Genomic DNA, 12,500 nt, shown 5'->3' with positions numbered 1-12,500 from the left:
CAAAGGGCCCCTGGATTCCAGGGCCCCCCTCTTACCCAAAAAAAAATGGCTCTAATCAAAGAAAGAACACATAATAGATCAAATTACTACAAAGTGTCACCCCACTAATGAGCCAAAACAACTCGGGCATTGCCCTTAAGGATCATTCAAAGTTTGACACCTAAAAGGCCCTGGATTCCACCTCCACCCCCACCACAAACCCCTCCCCAAAAAAAGATAAAAAAACTGTACCTGGAACTTCGAAACTTCCCAAATGACCCATTACTAGTACCAGGATGAGCATTCGAGAAGTTTTGGGCAGAGGTGTTTGAGGTAATCCAGTGATCTTTCGATTTGCTCACTTGATATACTTTACTGGGGCACGAAAGTTGCACTGAGAACAGTATTGAGAGAGATCAGCAGACAAAGACTGGATTTATCTACGTAAGAGAGTAGCAGCGAGGGTATTTACTTAATACATTTAATATATTTTTGTCTATTTATTAATTTATTAATTATTTTTTTCTTTTTAATATGTGAAATCTCCTCTTTCTGTATTTCTCTTTACCTTCTCTTGCTTCCTAATGAGCACCATATTCTTTGGTGAATTTCAGGTCAGTGGCCCCTGTGGTAGGCTTGGTTAATGAGAATAGGGTTCAGCTTCCGAATAATAATAATAATAATAATAATAATAACAATAATAATAATGGGCAAAATTATGGATTCAGAGAAACAGTGTAAGACAAGTTCATTACGAGGAACAGAACAATGAATGAATTTTAAAAAAAATAGTATTATTATGCTGTATAATTATTATATTTTAAAACGGGTAAGTTTAATAATAATGGTACCAATGGGGTGAAAAAAAAAAAAAAAACTGTCGGTGTACTAAAACAAAATTAAGGCAGATATGATTCATCTCATGAAAAGAAGGGATGGAACATATTCCTCTTAACTTCCTAGGGTAAGAAACGCTAAAACAACATTAAAAAATACATTCAAACACACCCTTTGCCTAAATCGTAAAACTTAGCAAGCACCTAACATAATTCATATGTAATCTCACAGTGACGATTACTTTAAATAAATTAACAAATATCTAATACACGAGTCGAAGACTGAATTAAGTGTCACCGTTATGATATAATAAAAAAAATGAAAGAAAAAATCGTATATGCCTGATTTAATCCTATCCAGAATGTGGTATTGATTTTCAGAGAGAGAGAGAGAGAGAGAGAGAGAGAGAGAGAGAATGTATGGCTCTCCTGCTTATTGATCAAGGCTTGCCTGGCCTCCTCTGACCTCGTGGAGAGAGAGAGAGAGAGAGAGAGAGAGAGAGAGAGAGAGAGAGAGAGAGAGAGAGAGAGAGAGAGACTGCTTCATTATTCAATGCGTAACGCCTGCAATGCATGGAGAATAAGCTCTATCAATATCTAAGTACTTATACATAATCACCAGTCCGACGAATTCTTCACTTAACGATTACTTTACAATATTATGAAGAACAAAATTTAGTTTCGTTTAAGCTCATAGCTTTAGAGATTAGCAAACGGTCTTAAATTGGTCAATGGTCACGTGAGTTCTTTAAAACCGATGTACTGTAATGAGGAACATTCAATTGCACAACTGGTCACGTTTGCTAACTTTAATACACGTTTCACGAAAGGTATGTTCAATTTATTATTTTTTTTATTTCAGGGCTATGTACGATTAGTAGTAAATACACCCCATAAAATATAATAATTATACAGCATATATTGTTTAGTTTGCGTGTAAATTCCGTACCATCATATAGCTTTAATGGAAGAAAAGTACATTTAAAAAGATGAACTATTACCAACACTTGGAGAGGGGAGAGAGAGAGAGAGAGAGAGAGAGAGAGAGAGGAATTGTCCTCTTACGAAACAAGGTCAAAAATATTATAAAGAACCTTCTGAAGTTAAAATTTCTCCAGAAGATAACCAACGAAGGGGAGAGAGAGAATAGGTTGTCTCCTTACGAAACAAGGTCAGATATATTAAAGAAGGTCTTGCTGAAGTTTTAAATTTTTACCGAAAAGATAAGAAAGCAGAGTGAGAGAGAGAGGTGGGGGGATACTATCTCCTTACGACATAAGGTCAAAAATTAAAAAAAAAGTCTGCTTAAGTTCAATTTTCCTCCTAATAGCAGAGAGAGAGAGAGAGAGAGAGAGAATAAATTGTCTCGATAACCAACAAGGTCAGATATAGTAAGGAAGATCCTCCTGAAATTCGAATTTCCTCCCAAAAGATAGCAGAGAGAGAGAGAGAGAGAGAGAGAGAGAGAGAGAGAGAGAGAGAGAGACAAAGAGAGAGAGAGAGAGAGAAAACAAATTGTTTCGATACCTCCTGAAACAAAGTCAGATATAGTAAGGAAGATCCTCCTGAAATTAAAATTTCCTCCCAGAAGATAGCAAAGAGAGAGAGAGAGAGAGAATAAAATTTCCTCCCAGAAGATAGCAAAGAGAGAGAGAGAGAGAGAGAATAAATTGTCTCGATACGAAACAAGGTCAGATATAGTAAGGAGATCCTCCTGCAATTCAAATTTCCTCCCAAAAGATAGCAGAGAGAGAGATAGAGAGAATAAATTGTCTCGGTACGAAACAAGGTCAGATATAGTAAAGAAGGTCCTCCTGAAATTCAAAGTTTCTCCCAACAGATAAGCAAGTAAAGAGGACTTATTCACAGCACCCTCTGGGCAAAGAATGTAACCCCCTCCCCTCCCCCCAATAATAACTCCCCACCCATCCCCTCCCCACAAAACAAGGACCACCTTTCGTTCTTAAGACGGCGCCCTAAGTTGCCTTTGATGTCAAAACCTCTTACGTCGCTACCCCTGTGAATGAAAGGGCTCTAGTTTTTTTTTTTTTTTTTACTTCTTTTTAATGAATGGGGGAACCGATTATTTATTACCTTGCTTGAGCCGTTGGGAACTTCCTCAGAAAGGAACAAGGAAGTACCTTTTTGTCAACGATTTTGAAGTATTTTTTTTTCCTTGCTGACTCCTACAAAAATGCGGGTACCTCTTTCTTTACATACATACATACATACATACATACATACATACATACATACATACATACATACATATACATACATATATATATATATATATATATATATATATATATATATATATATATATATATATATATATATAATTTGTATTCACTACACTGTGAACAGAGTGTATTACAAACAAATTCGCTACGTAGTGATAATTATTCTTACTGATGGTTAAAGTAATAATAATAATAATAATATCCTTTATTTCTGCTCAGGGCCTTATTACAGGAAATATACAAGAAGAGACTATGCAATACATACAATTTAAATAACCGAGATAAAAGGATATAGATAGGAATTAGCTAGATCCAAAAAGTAATAATAATAATAATAATAATAATAATAATAATAATAATAATAATAATAATAAATTGATAACAATTATAAAAACAGTAGCATGCAACTAATTTTCAGTTAAATGACTACTGTCTTCAATAACAGGTTTCCATTCAACTTCAAATAACCCTTCGAAATTTCACCTTTTAAGAAGTTACTTCCCCACCCCCACCCCAATTAGAACTTAGTGCCATTTTAATTTTGCGACCTTTAAAGGTCGTGCGTATACAACCAACCGTGAAGTCGGCGTAGTAATGTTACATCACAGATACATGCGTACTGTAAACACACACACACACACACACACACACACACACACACACACACACATATATATATATATATATATATATATATATATATATATATATATATATATATATATATATATATGTATTTATATATTATAGATATATACATATATGCACATATATAAATATATACACACACATTATATCACAGCCGCCCATAGGCAAAGACACACTCCTTGATAAACATTCACAAAATCATGATGTAACATTATTGCGCTAACTGCACGGCTGGCTGCATACCGCCGACCTTTAAAGGTTACTAAATTACAAAAAAAACTAAAAAAAAAAAAACACTTGCGTCATTACGGGTACAGAAGAATCCCAAATAACGAAAGAGTAAGCAGGTACTAAAAGTTAAAATTTATAAGGTTAATCTGGGGCTAAATTTAAATCTATTTTTAAAAAGAGCACCCATCGCTTTTTCCGGTCGATTAACTTATGGAAAATGGCGTTGCAATGAATGAGGTCATTGATGCTCGTCGCATGTGGATTTATGACCTGACTCGGTCAGAAGTATTTTTATAACCTGTTAAAAACACAGCCTTTAAAAAGATGCATGCACATGGAATCGCATTCGCACATACAAGAATATACACACGTGGAGAGTTTGGGCGTAAACAAAAAATTCATTATAGTATTTTCTTGACTGAAACTACCGTATTACCAGCTAAAATTACAGCAACAAAATGACGTTAATAACGCCATAATAACAGGGATAAATTACAGGCACGACTAAACCTGTTGACACGTTGTTTGAAGAGCAAAAGGAGTTTCTATTAAAATTCCTGTTATATTTGATATTTCAATATCCACCGCCAAAAATGACCAAGAGCAACTGATGGCGAAAATAAACTCCCAATCAATCCACTATTAACCGAAGATTGTAACAAGGATTATAACGAGTACTGTAACACGATTTAACGAAATTTACAACAACAACCGATCCACAACAACAGGTAATGGAATATACAACCCGGATGAGAACCTTGTAACAGCTAATACCGTAACCCCATCTCGGGAGGAAATTAACTCCAATGATTGCCTGTTACCAAATTCCAGCCTCTCTCTCTCTCTCTCTCTCTCTCTCTCTCTCTCTCTCTCTCTCTCTCTCTCTCTCTCTCTCTCTCTCTCGTTAATGACTCTGAGATGGAGTTCTGTTTGCATGAGCGAATGATGTGGGAGACGCCTTCATGCTTTCGGTGGTAGGGCGTTTTCAGATTGAGAGAGAGAGAGAGAGAGAGAGAGAGAGAGAGAGAGAGAGAGAGAGAGAGAGAGAGAGAGAGAGAGGGGGGGGGAGGTCGTATTGTATTTCATTAATGGTACGCTATGAATCATATGGTTTTATATTAACCAACAAGTTTCGTTGCTTCAACATTTTACAAAATGTCTTCATATCATAACACCATAGTCAAATAATGAGAAACTGCAAACAAAAGAGTAACGTATTCTAGGAATATTTTAAGGATATTTTTCATAATATCTTTGTATATTATGTGTATATTTGCAGATCGCTGGTAAAGATACTTTTAATGGTATGCAATAAAAGATGCACGGTGCATCCGTTACTTTAAGAAGTAGTTACTTAAATAAATCTGGAGTTTCCCTACAAAATCTACTGTATAGCTCACACTTACCTTCAAATATATTGTTAAAATATTATCTTTAAAATAATTAAAATATTATCCTTAAAATAATGTTAAAATATCTTTAAAATAGTTAAAATATTATCCTTAAAATATTGTTAAAATGTTATCCTTAAAATATTGTTAAAATATTATCCTTAACATAGTTAAAATATTTATCTTAAAATATTATACAGTTAACTTTCATTTAACCCTAATTTTTCTCATTCATAGTTTCTACACCAAGGAGCCACTTAAATTTACAGAACAAACTTTCACCTCCATTAATATTCAATTGCACAATCAAATAGAAGTAGTGGATAAAAAATTATCAATTTACCAAAGCTAGTGGTGAATTTACCAGCAATGTTAAGCAATTTTAACACTACCTTCTACCCACTCAGTGTACAACAACACAAGTAACAACAATAATCATAAATTTTAAGTAAATAAGTTTATCCTGCATCCTGTTAGGAAAGTCAGAGAAACGGAGTTCCTCAACAACTAAAGCCGCTTTGCACTAGTATACTTACTTAGAGCAAATGAAAGCCAATTCAGAATGTTGCAACACAAGAGAGCCTAATGATATAAATAGCGTCGCAACCAACTGAGATAATGGTTAGAACAAGGTGAAGAGACATTAAAACAAACCTTGTGAAATAGTTGTATGAGAGAGAGAGAGAGAGAGAGAGAGAGAGATCAAAATAACAAACTGGGATAGAACAAGATAACGAGACAATAAAACATTGTGTGAGAGAGAGAGAGAGAGAGAGAGAGAGAGAGAGAGAGAGAGAGAGAGAGAGAGTAAACTTTTACAATGATGCTGTATATCATAATATATAAAACCCTGGGAGAGAGAGAGAGAGAGAGAGAGAGAGAGAGAGAGAGAGAGAGAGAGAGAGAGAGATTACCAACTGAGATAATGGTTAGAACAAGGTGAAGAGACATTAAAACAAACCTTGTGAAATAGTTGTATGAGAGAGAGAGAGAGAGAGAGAGAGAGAGAGAGAGAGAGAGAGAGAGAGAGAGAGAGAGATCAAAATAACAAACTGGGATAGAACAAGATAATGAGACAATAAAACATTGTGAAATAGTTGAGAGAGAGAGAGAGAGAGAGAGAGAGAGAGAGAGAGAGAGAGAGAGAGAGCTGGGTCACATACATGTAGCGGCGGCGCTTGGCCCCTGCCATTGTTAAATCTTTCGCCGCGCCACGTGAAAAAGGCCTCACGTGACATCCTCCTCGTATTTGCGAGAGTAAACAATAAACAATAGTTAGATCAGGAGAATTAGGTTTCCCGTCGTTTGTTTCTGCAATAATACATTTCCTTTCTCATAGACTGTTTTTTATCCTATGTTTCTTTATGTTCTCATGTTCCATCCTTTTCTTGAATGGCTTTCCTTTTTAGAAAGTTGCAGATCTCTGTATGTTCTTATTTTCCGTCCTTTTATTTAATGACTTTCCTTTTTAGAAAGCTGTAAATCTCTTTATATTCTTATTTCCCATCTTTTTCTTTAATAGCTTTAATAGCTTTTCTTTTTAGAAAGTTGCTAATCTTTATATTCTTATATGTTGTCCATCCTTTTCTTTATTGGCTTACCTTTTTGGGGGTTGCACACTTTTATATTTTTATTTTTCATCCTTTTCTTTAATGGCTTTCCTTTTAGAAAGCTGCAGATATCATTCTGTTCTTATTTCCCTCCATTTTCTTTAATGGCTCTCCTTTTTAGAAAGCTGCAAGTCTCTTTCTATTCCTTTGCTTTCGTTATGACGCTTTTGCTTATAATATTTCACCATTCATTGCTATTTTCCCTTTATTTCTTTCTTGCAGCGAATCTCTAAAGCGAATGACGATAGAAAGTCTCGAATGATAGCAACACGGTTACATTACGTGACGTCAGCATCTCCGCTTTACAGATCATGTTACAAGGATGGGAAAGGGATTTTTATAAAAGCACTTCGTTCACGCGAATTTTGCCCCATTTCAAAGGTCTTTTAAAAATCTCTCTCTCTCTCTCTCTCTCTCTCTCTCTCTCTCTCTCTCTCTCTCTCTCTCTCTCTCTCTCTTGCAACTTTAAATTATGAAGAAAATTAATTCACAGGAAGAAATTAAATTCAATAAAGATTAATTTGAAATAATGCAGAGATATTACTGCCAAGGGCAAAATTAACATTTAGTTAGTGATATACAATTAAGGACAACACATGTATATTTGTACTTATGAGGTCGACGTACATAAAATATAAAAAAAAAATTCATAAGTATAAAATAAAATGTAAAAAAAAAATAAGAGAAGTTTATAAATATGCGTATAAACAAACGATGACTGAAGTGCCTATTTTACAGTTAAGCAAAAATGTGCATAATTACACTAGAAATCAAATACAACATATTTGCTAATACAATGCTATAATATTTCACGAAACAAACATGTTATATCAATACATGCACGCATCACAAAAATAATTTACAGATCGCACAATCAAACACAACGTCGCCATTCAAGGATAATTCCTCATGCAATCTCGTTATGGAAAGAGAAACAGACAGGCTTAGTCATGAGAGGTCAAGGGAATTGAAAAAGAGGAAATAATATATAGAAGAGAGTTGGCAGAATATCTGAGCATATCTTCGTCTTAGAAGGGATTCTAATAAATATGAAATACATGCATATATATATTTATCTCTCTCTCTCTCTCTCTCTCTCTCTCTCTCTCTCTCTCTCTATATATATATATATATATATATATATATATATATATATATATATATATGATATGATGTGTGTGTGTGTATATGTGTACTTCGAGAAGTTAAGAGGACATTTGGATATTAGAATTACTTATATATATAATGTATAATGTATAGGTATGTATGTATGCATACATACATACATATGCATACATACATATATGTATATATATACATAATACATCTTGCGTATTTTATTTCGGTAACGGTCTTCAGCATCCCTTGTCAAAAATTTGGTAGTCCAATGTTTATCAATACCCCCCTTGGGCCAAAGAGGCTCGATGCCGTGGTGCAGCCGTCCCCAGAGTTAAAAAACAACAAAAGATAAAAAAAAAAAAACACACCCGAATACATGCAAAAGGAAAACTGTCACGATAATCTAACGTTATAATAAAAGTAGGCCAGCGACAGCCAGTTTGAAAAAGAGAATAACAACAAGTTTATCTCCATCCACTTGGGTCATAATAACTGCGCCATTGATTCTTTCACGGGGCAGCCTGCCTGACTGCAGTGGTGTCATGCAACATGAACATCCCACATTTTTTTCCTACTTTAGTGTCTGTTTGGAGCAAAGAAAGCTCCTTGCTTTTATGCAACGTAGTTCTTAAAAGCCTACCGCCAGAGACCGTGTAACTTCTTGCTCACGTTTGTGGGTAAAATGAAATTTCACCGAGTATATTAAGCAAATTACCGTGTAACTTTCTATTATCTTTCTACCAACAGTTACCGTGTAACGTGCTCTTTTCTGCAGGTACAATAAAACTTGATTAACTAAATAAAACAAGTTACCGTGATCAAGTAAATAAGGCAAATTACCGTGTAGCTTCCTATTGTCTTTCTACCAACAGTTACCGTGTAACTTGATCTTTTCTGCAAGTACAGTAAAACGTGATCAAGTAAATAAAACAAATTACCGTGTAACTTGTCCATATTTGCGGGTACAATGAAGCTTGATTGAGTATATTAAGCCAATTACCGTATAACTTTCCCTTGGTTATAGGTATAGTGAAACTTCAGTATATTAAGAAAACTACCATATAACTTGCCCGTGTTTATAGGTACAATGAAACTTGACTGAGCGTATTAAGCAAATTGCCGTTTATGAACTGACCCTCCTTTGCAAGAGGTAAAAATGAACCTATCTAAGTTATATTAGGCAATTAAATCTCAGTAGGTCTTATTAAATTCCATCTAAAATTTTTAAAAAAGACAAGTCGCCGAACAAGAACATATGTTCGGGATCACATACCAGTGTACACGCCACCAGTTCGTAAGGTAACGTTACTTCACAAGGTCGGCTTTGGTTAATAATTCTTAAAAAAAAAAAAAAAAAAAAAAAAACACACTCTTTAAGCAAAAGGAAAGCACTTGGTAAATATCATGTCTGCGCATCCGAGCAACTGTCAGGAATGTGGCACGCAAGTTACGTAAGATGCCTTTAGATATATGGAGCAGGAGGTGTTGTGATGTTAATGAGATTGAAGACGACTCATAACCCAAAGGAGAAAATGTAACAAAAGTCGGTTTGAAACAAAGGAAAATGAAATGTCATCTTCCTTTCAAAGGAACAGAGCTACCTTCTCTGATTCCACTTCCAAGTAGATTTAGAGGCGAGAATGTGCATGTCATCATACGTCTGCGGTGCAAAGGAGTTAGTGCTCGAATTTCTCTTTTCTCTCTCTCTCTCTCTTAAAAAGCTGCTATATGATAAAGATATATATATATATATATATATATATATATATATATATATATATATATATATATATATATATATATATATATATATATATATATATATATATATATATATATATATATATATATATATATATATATATATATATATATATATATACATACATATATATAATATATATATATGTATACACACACAAACACACTCACACACATCTCACCCCCTTCCCCCTCACAGGGGATAGGACTTAAAAGACATACGCCCTCCGACTCTCAGGAAGCCTTATAGGACCCACCTCAATTGACTTCCTACCACAGACATAATTCACAGCTTAAAGTTGACAGAATAACAATTCCACTTATCATCCTTTCCCCAAGATCGGAGCGACACCGAAGAATTAATCTGTTTCCACACTGGACGTTAAATGCGTTAATATAGGAAACTGCATCATCATGTAACTCCACACGTTGGTATTAGCTGCAGTTGCGTGCCATGATAATGCATATATATATATATATATATATATATATATATATATATATATATATATATATATATATATATATATATATATATATATATACACTGCGCAGGAGAGGTCGACTCGAAAAAAATGGCAAAGGAAGCGAGACCTTCCTCTGCCTCTAACCTTTTTTCGGGTTCTTGATTATTGTACAAAAAGTTAAAAAGGTGAACTTAGGCGTTAATATTGACATCAGTGTATTGTTTTAGGCCGGGGTTAATACGCACGGATTATGAAATATATTTCAATAGATTCGTTACATATACACACACACACACACTGTCCATCTGTGCATACATGTACAGTATATATACATACATACACATACACACATACATACATAAACATATATATGTATATATAAACATATATACAAATTTACAGTATACAGGTATATCAATAAAATTAGACTCTTACCACCAAGTAACAACAAACACACTTAAGGAGAGAGAGAGAGAGAGAGGAAGGGGAAAGCAAGAGAAAGTAAATGTCCTTGACCTGAGGAGTAAAATCGAATTTGAATTCGGGAAAAAGGACCTGGCAAGAGAGAGAGAGAGAGAGAGAGAGAGAGAGAGAGAGAGAGAGAGAGAGAGAGAGAGAGATTATAGAAGGCACGACGACGACGAGCACCGAGGCAGGCAGGAAAGGTCAATAGTTGAGAGGTGACGCTTTTGCTTCATGAAATTAAATGAGAGAGAGAGAGAGAGAGAGAGAGAGAGAGAGATGGCGGCCAACGGAATGACTCATTTCGTTTTCATAAAGACGAACAGACGACGAAGACGATGCTATTTCCCCCTACCTCCTACCCCCTCCCCCTACCTCCTACCTCCACCCCCTACCTCCTACACCCTTCCCCTTACGAGCAATAATGCTCGAGGTTGCTGTCACCACCATATGGGCAAGAAATAGAGGCTTCTAGATTGCTTCTATGAGTAATAGAAAGAGGCTTCTAGATTGATTCTAGGAGTAACAGAAAGAGGCTTCTAGACTGCTTCTAGGAGTAATAAAAAGAGGCTTCTAGACTGATTCCAGGAGTAATAGAAAGAGACTTCTAGGTTGCTTCTAGGAGTAATAGAAAGAGGCTTCTAGATTGCTTCTAGATTGTTCCTTGAGTGTGTTAATGTACTTTTTACCGACAGTCATGTTTATGCCAACAGAGAAAGATAACTTGTAGAGTTTAAATGGCGAATGACCATTAAATCCTACCCCAAGTAACTCGAGTAAGAAGATACTTTCAAATTAGATCTTCTTCTTCTTCTTCTTCTTCTTCTTCTTCTTCTTCTTCTTCTTCTTCTTCTTCTTCTTCTTCTTGCGTGAAACGGAAAGGAAACCACCTCTTTGCCATACATAAATAAACCTCGTAAATGGCAGGCCGCTATCTAGTTATTGCCAATACAAACAGCTGTAAAAATCTTGGGTAGTTGCCACCAATGAAAAGACATTGAACTTTAATCACAAAACTCTTTTCAGGTTCTACTTAAAAGAAAAGCTTAATTTCTGTAGAGTCTACGTAAAAGGAAGCTTCAATTTCAATAGATTCTAAGTGAAGGAAAGCTTCAGTTTGAGTAGATTCTACATAAAAGAGATTAAATGTTAGTAGACTCTACATAAAAGAGAGCTTCAATTTTAGTAGATTCTACCGAAAAGAAAATTTCAATGTAAGCAGATTCTACGTAAAAGCAAGCTTCTATTTTAGTAGATTCTGCGTTGCTTCAATTTTACTAGAATCTACGTAAAAGAAAGCTTCAGTTTTAGTAGATTCTACGTAGATGCTACGTGAAAGCAAGCTTCAATTTTAGTAGACACTTCGTAAAAGAAAGCTTCAGTTTCAGCAAGAAAAAAGTAGAAACTTCCTTGGCAAACTTAATAACACAAGAACTCGCCGTTACAACTAAAAAAAAAATGCATTCCGTCGTACTCTCATTTTCGCGCGTTCCACACGCCCGACGAATGAACGACGCCGCCTAAAATTCGACCGTTCTCTTGAAGTCGACCTAACCGCATCCCGTGGGGGAAAAAAACTTACCTTTTTCATATTTTCCTTATTTCTCCCTTTCTTCCCTTACTTCCCCCTTTCCCTTTCACCCCCAAACTGTGCCATTCCTTCTTGTCGAGTCTAGTCTTTCCGCTTACGAGAAATATTTCCCCTCTGCTGATCAAGCTCAACGTTGGCCTCCCTAGAGGCCACCAGCGCCCT

General features: G+C 35.3%; 1 protein-coding gene and 1 long non-coding RNA gene across 3 annotated transcripts in view; one reads left to right on the top strand and one right to left on the bottom strand.

Moving 5' to 3' along the window:
- LOC136845273 (uncharacterized) overlaps positions 1-12,500 on the bottom strand; it is a 1,150,073-nt gene that overhangs the window by 650,879 nt on the left and 486,694 nt on the right. The gene's annotated exons all lie outside the window — the stretch shown is intronic.
- Positions 1-12,500, top strand: part of LOC136845272 (protein Tob1-like) — a 99,509-nt gene that overhangs the window by 27,743 nt on the left and 59,266 nt on the right. The window lies entirely within an intron of this gene.

The sequence above is a fragment of the Macrobrachium rosenbergii genome, chromosome 13 (assembly GCF_040412425.1).
Source record: "Macrobrachium rosenbergii isolate ZJJX-2024 chromosome 13, ASM4041242v1, whole genome shotgun sequence".
NCBI lineage: Eukaryota > Metazoa > Arthropoda > Malacostraca > Decapoda > Palaemonidae > Macrobrachium > Macrobrachium rosenbergii.
This window is presented reverse-complemented; position numbering and strand designations above follow the sequence as displayed.